Raw genomic sequence first — 6000 nt, 5'->3', positions numbered from 1 at the left:
TATATGCTCTTTCCTCAAGTGCAGTGCCTACTGTTGTGGACAGGAATTGTCATTCACCAAATGGTCACACAAAAGCTCCACTGATGCAGATGTTCACAAAAGCTAGTTAAGTGTCTGGTGTAAGTGACCAGCAGTTCAGAGTATGACTACTTACAAAAAAAAATAAAAATGTTTTTGCAGAATTAACCATCTCTATGTTTCATATGACTCCTAATTTATGACATGGTTTTGCTATATAAAACATGCTTAAATTTAATGTTACATTTCTGTATGAGCAAAACTAAAAGAACAGTGGAATTAGCAATTTTTAATTTTTTTTATAGGCATATTTTCTATGCATACCTGATGCCTTCATTCATGTAATGTTAAACAACCTTTTAAATGACGGTTGGTGTTGCGGTCAACAGCTCAATGTTCAAGTGGAGACGGGTAACAAGTGGTGTCTGTCAGGTGTTGGGACCGATCTTGTTCAACATCTTTGTTGGCAACATGGACAGTGGGATTGAGTGCGCCTTCGGCAAGTTTGCCGACAACACCAAGCTGTGTGGTTTGGTTGATACACTGGAGGGAAGGGATGCCATCCAGAGGACCTCATAGCAGCCTTCCAGTATCTGAAGGGGGCCTACAAGGATGCTGGAGAGGGACTCTTCATTAGGGACCGTAGTGATAGGACAAGGGGCAATGGGTTAAAACTTAAACAGGGGAAGTTTAGGTTAGATATAAGGAAGAAGCTCTTTACTGTGAGGGTGGTGAGGCACTGGAACAGGTTGCCCAAGGAAGTTGTGAGTGCTCCATCCCTGGCAGCGTTCAAGGCCAGGTTGGACGAAGTCCTGAGTGACATGGTGTGAGTGGTCTCCCTTCCCATGGCAGGGGTGTTGGGACTAAATGATCTTAAGGTTCTTTCCGACCCTAACTATTCTATGATTCTATGAAATTTTCCCATAATCAAATGCAAATCTTTGTAGTGTTAGTGCACTTGAGTAAACAAATATTTATCTTAATTTAGTCTCTTTTACTGTTTGCAAGGCCTTATGGGTTGCACTGTAAAAAATTTAGGAGCTTTCAAAATGGGAGCAAGGACAACCGTTACCACTGGTATAAAATTGTAAAAAAAGTTTCTCTGAACATTCTTATAAACAAGACTTTGTTAGTCGAATACAAATAAAAGCAAATAAGAAAAAGGGAACAAAACTTCTCTTACTCTTAGTTATGCAAATGTTTTGGGATTTTTTTTTAAGGTACATAGTATGTTTGCCCAACTACCGAATCCCTTCCTGTGGGTATTGCTGAAGTTTGTTAATGTCCATTTCAGTTAGCTAAAATAAACTGTGCTGTACTGAGGACAGACCAGTACAAAGAACAAGTAAATTCAGAAGCTCTGTCTTTAACAGTGTGTCCTTTGATATACGTCTGTCACACCAACTTTGAGTTTCTGTGGCAGGTGTAGCAAGACCTGAATGGAGCAAACACCTGAGCACACCTGGTCAGAGTTACCCTTTCCCTTTGTGTGTGGGCTTCTCATGTCAAGGCTGCGATATCTGCTGGTGCTTCACAACCTTTATCAATCAAAGGACCACCTAAGACATTTTAAAAATCACCCAAGATAGTCTAATTATTTTTAAAATAATCCACACACAATTTTTGCAATGCTCACACAGTAGTGTCAATTTTCAACCAAATATAAGCTGGCAAACTTTCAATGTTTGCTACTTTTCTTTCATCTTCCCCAGTTTTATCCCTTTCCCGTTCACAGGGAGGTTTTTGTGTTTTTATACCATTCTACAGTTGTAGCATTTAATAATTTACGGTCCACCAGTGATTCACTGCACACAGATTGATAAACTGTTATATGGAACCCAGGACAATGGACAATACAGGGGACATTGTCTTGGGTTTTCTTTTGTAGCCTTGTGAATATATTACTTTGGCTTTCAGAAATGTGTGGCCATCAGAATTAATTATTAGAAAAGTAATATGTCCTGGGTTCAGTTTTAAGAAAAACAGTCTAGAAGAACAGGATGCAAGGATAAGGAGTATCATAGAATCGTTGAATAGTAAGGGCTGAAAAAGACCTTAAGGTCATCTAGTTCCAACCCCCCTGCCATGGGCAGGGACACCTCACACTAAACCATGTCACCCAAGGCTCTGTCCAACTTGGCCTTGAACACCGCCAGGGATGGAGCATTCACAACTTCCCTGGGCAACCCATTCCAGTGCCTCACCACCCTTAGAGTAACGATCTTCTTCCTCATATCCAATCTAAACTTCCCCTGTTTAAGTGTTAACCTGTTACCCCTTGTCCTATCACTACAGTCCCTAATGAAGAGTCCCTCTCCAGCATCCTCATAAGCCCCCTTCAGATACTGGAAGGCTGCTATGAGGTCCCTAACAGGCTGTAAAACCATAGGGTGGCCCGTAGTATCTGGGAATGGCAGGTGTCCAGGAGGGGCTACAGTTAAACCAACTGATAAGTAGGACAGGAGGATTATTGTGTCTGTGGTGCTAACGAACCAATTAAGTGACTATATAAGGATGGCTTGTGTAGCAATACAGGGACAAATGATTTACCTGCGGGATCATGGAGAAGATATGAGAAAGTGGGATGGAAAGCCTACCTCAGTTCTGGATGAATGGGTGTATAAATTGAAGAGGAAAACAACAGTCAAGCATGATCCTCCCAAGAAAGTTGCTGCTCCAGTCTCTGGTGAGCAGCTTCCCGGATGGCGTGGAAGAGCTGATTTTACTCTGACTCCTATAAGAAGAAATGCTAGTCTCTTTGTATGAGAAGTAATTGGAGAATCTTATGACTGCTATTAGAAGGTCCCTGCTTCTAGCCAGGTGGAGGAGAGGGACATTTGGGTTTACTGAAATGTATGGATTAGATGGTGTGGCACATCAGTCCCACAGAAGAATAAGGCTCTAGTAGATACCCGTACACAGTGTACCCTGATGCCATCAGGCTGTCAATGGGTGGAACCTATTTATATTTCTGGAGTAACATGTGGATCCCAACAGCTGACTGTACTGGAGACTGAAATCTGTCCAACCTGGGCTTGAACACCGCCCCGAGGAGGGCCACCAGGATGATCAGGGGACTAAGACACCTCCAGTATGAAGATAGGTTGAGAAAGTTAGGGCTGTTCAGCCTGGAGAAGAGAAGGCTGCATGGAGACCTCATAGCAGCCTTCCAGTATCTGAAGGGGGCTTATGAGGATGCTGGAGAGGGACTCTTCATTAGGGACTGTAGTGATAGGACAAGGGGTAACAGGTTAACACTTAAACAGGGGAAGTTTAGATTGGATATGAGGAAGAAGATCGTTACTCTAAGGGTGGTGAGGCACTGGAATGGGTTGCCCAGGGAAGTTGTGAATGCTCCATCCCTGGCGGTGTTCAAGGCCAAGTTGGACAGAGCCTTGGGTGACATGGTTTAGTGTGAGGTGTCCCTGCCCATGGCAGGGGGGTTGGAACTAGATGACCTTAAGGTCTTTTTCAGCCCTTACTATTCAACGATTCTATGATACTCCTTATCCTTGCATCCTGTTCTTCTAGACTGTTTTTCTTAAAACTGAACCCAGGACATATTACTTTTCTAATAATTAATTCTGATGGCCACACATTTCTGAAAGCCAAAGTAATATATTCACAAGGCTACAAAAGAAAACCCAAGACAATGTCCCCTGTATTGTCCATTGTCCTGGGTTCCATATAACAGTTTATCAATCTGTGTGCAGTGAATCACTGGTGGACCGTAAATTATTAAATGCTACAACTGTAGAATGGTATAAAAACACAAAAACCTCCCTGTGAACGGGAAAGGGATAAAACTGGGGAAGATGAAAGAAAAGTAGCAAACATTGAAAGTTTGCCAGCTTATATTTGGTTGAAAATTGACACTACTGTGTGAGCATTGCAAAAATTGTGTGTGGATTATTTTAAAAATAATTAGACTATCTTGGGTGATTTTTAAAATGTCTTAGGTGGTCCTTTGATTGATAAAGGTTGTGAAGCACCAGCAGATATCGCAGCCTTGACATGAGAAGCCCACACACAAAGGGAAAGGGTAACTCTGACCAGGTGTGCTCAGGTGTTTGCTCCATTCAGGTCTTGCTACACCTGCCACAGAAACTCAAAGTTGGTGTGACAGACGTATATCAAAGGACACACTGTTAAAGACAGAGCTTCTGAATTTACTTGTTCTTTGTACTGGTCTGTCCTCAGTACAGCACAGTTTATTTTAGCTAACTGAAATGGACATTAACAAACTTCAGCAATACCCACAGGAAGGGATTCGGTAGTTGGGCAAACATACTATGTACCTTAAAAAAAATCCCAAAACATTTGCATAACTAAGAGTAAGAGAAGTTTTGTTCCCTTTTTCTTATTTGCTTTTATTTGTATTCGACTAACAAAGTCTTGTTTATAAGAATGTTCAGAGAAACTTTTTTTACAATTTTATACCAGTGGTAACGGTTGTCCTTGCTCCCATTTTGAAAGCTCCTAAATTTTTTACAGTGCAACCCATAAGGCCTTGCAAACAGTAAAAGAGACTAAATTAAGATAAATATTTGTTTACTCAAGTGCACTAACACTACAAAGATTTGCATTTGATTATGGGAAAATTTCATAGAATCATAGAATAGTTAGGGTCGGAAAGAACCTTAAGATCATTTAGTCCCAACACCCCTGCCATGGGAAGGGAGACCACTCACACCATGTCACTCAGGACTTCGTCCAACCTGGCCTTGAACGCTGCCAGGGATGGAGCACTCACAACTTCCTTGGGCAACCTGTTCCAGTGCCTCACCACCCTCACAGTAAAGAGCTTCTTCCTTATATCTAACCTAAACTTCCCCTGTTTAAGTTTTAACCCATTGCCCCTTGTCCTATCACTACGGTCCCTAATGAAGAGTCCCTCTCCAGCATCCTTGTAGGCCCCCTTCAGATACTGGAAGGCTGCTATGAGGTCCTCTGGATGGCATCCCTTCCCTCCAGTGTATCAACCAAACCACACAGCTTGGTGTTGTCGGCAAACTTGCCGAAGGCGCACTCAATCCCACTGTCCATGTTGCCAACAAAGATGTTGAACAAGATCGGTCCCAACACCTGACAGACACCACTTGTTACCCGTCTCCACTTGAACATTGAGCTGTTGACCGCAACACCAACCGTCATTTAAAAGGTTGTTTAACATTACATGAATGAAGGCATCAGGTATGCATAGAAAATATGCCTATAAAAAAAATTAAAAATTGCTAATTCCACTGTTCTTTTAGTTTTGCTCATACAGAAATGTAACATTAAATTTAAGCATGTTTTATATAGCAAAACCATGTCATAAATTAGGAGTCATATGAAACATAGAGATGGTTAATTCTGCAAAAACATTTTTATTTTTTTTTGTAAGTAGTCATACTCTGAACTGCTGGTCACTTACACCAGACACTTAACTAGCTTTTGTGAACATCTGCATCAGTGGAGCTTTTGTGTGACCATTTGGTGAATGACAATTCCTGTCCACAACAGTAGGCACTGCACTTGAGGAAAGAGCATATCCATCCACAGCTGTCCATCTGCTGCTGACTTCCCTCTGCTGTTGTTAAACAGTGTCCTCTAATTCTGAAGCAGGGCTTATTCTAAGCAACATGGGCAGTCAGCTGCACCTGCAGATGAAGAAGAGGAGATGGACAACACTAGTGTTCATGAACACCCAAAACCAGAATGTGTTTGCTGAATGCTTAGGACAAAGTACCCAATGTGACTTTCCAAAGCCAGTGGCAATGCTATAGCACCAGGAAGAGATGGGTGTCAAAATGGCACAGACTGTGTTCATTAATAGCTTGTGAACAGAAAAAAATAACTGAAAAATTTTCATTAATTTGTTCACAACGAACAGTTCAACCTTTTCTTCCCAGTAATGCATGTATCTCCACTCATGAATTTTTATAGAAGGTCCACTTTTGATACACCACAACCCCAGAGAGCTGGGATTTGACAGAGTTC

The sequence above is a fragment of the Pezoporus flaviventris genome, unplaced genomic scaffold (assembly GCF_033815535.1).
Source record: "Pezoporus flaviventris isolate CSIRO_AGI_PZ_B2104156 unplaced genomic scaffold, CSIRO_AGI_Pfla_v1 ptg000219l, whole genome shotgun sequence".
NCBI classification, from domain to species: domain Eukaryota; kingdom Metazoa; phylum Chordata; class Aves; order Psittaciformes; family Psittacidae; genus Pezoporus; species Pezoporus flaviventris.
Note: the sequence above shows the minus strand (reverse complement) of the source record.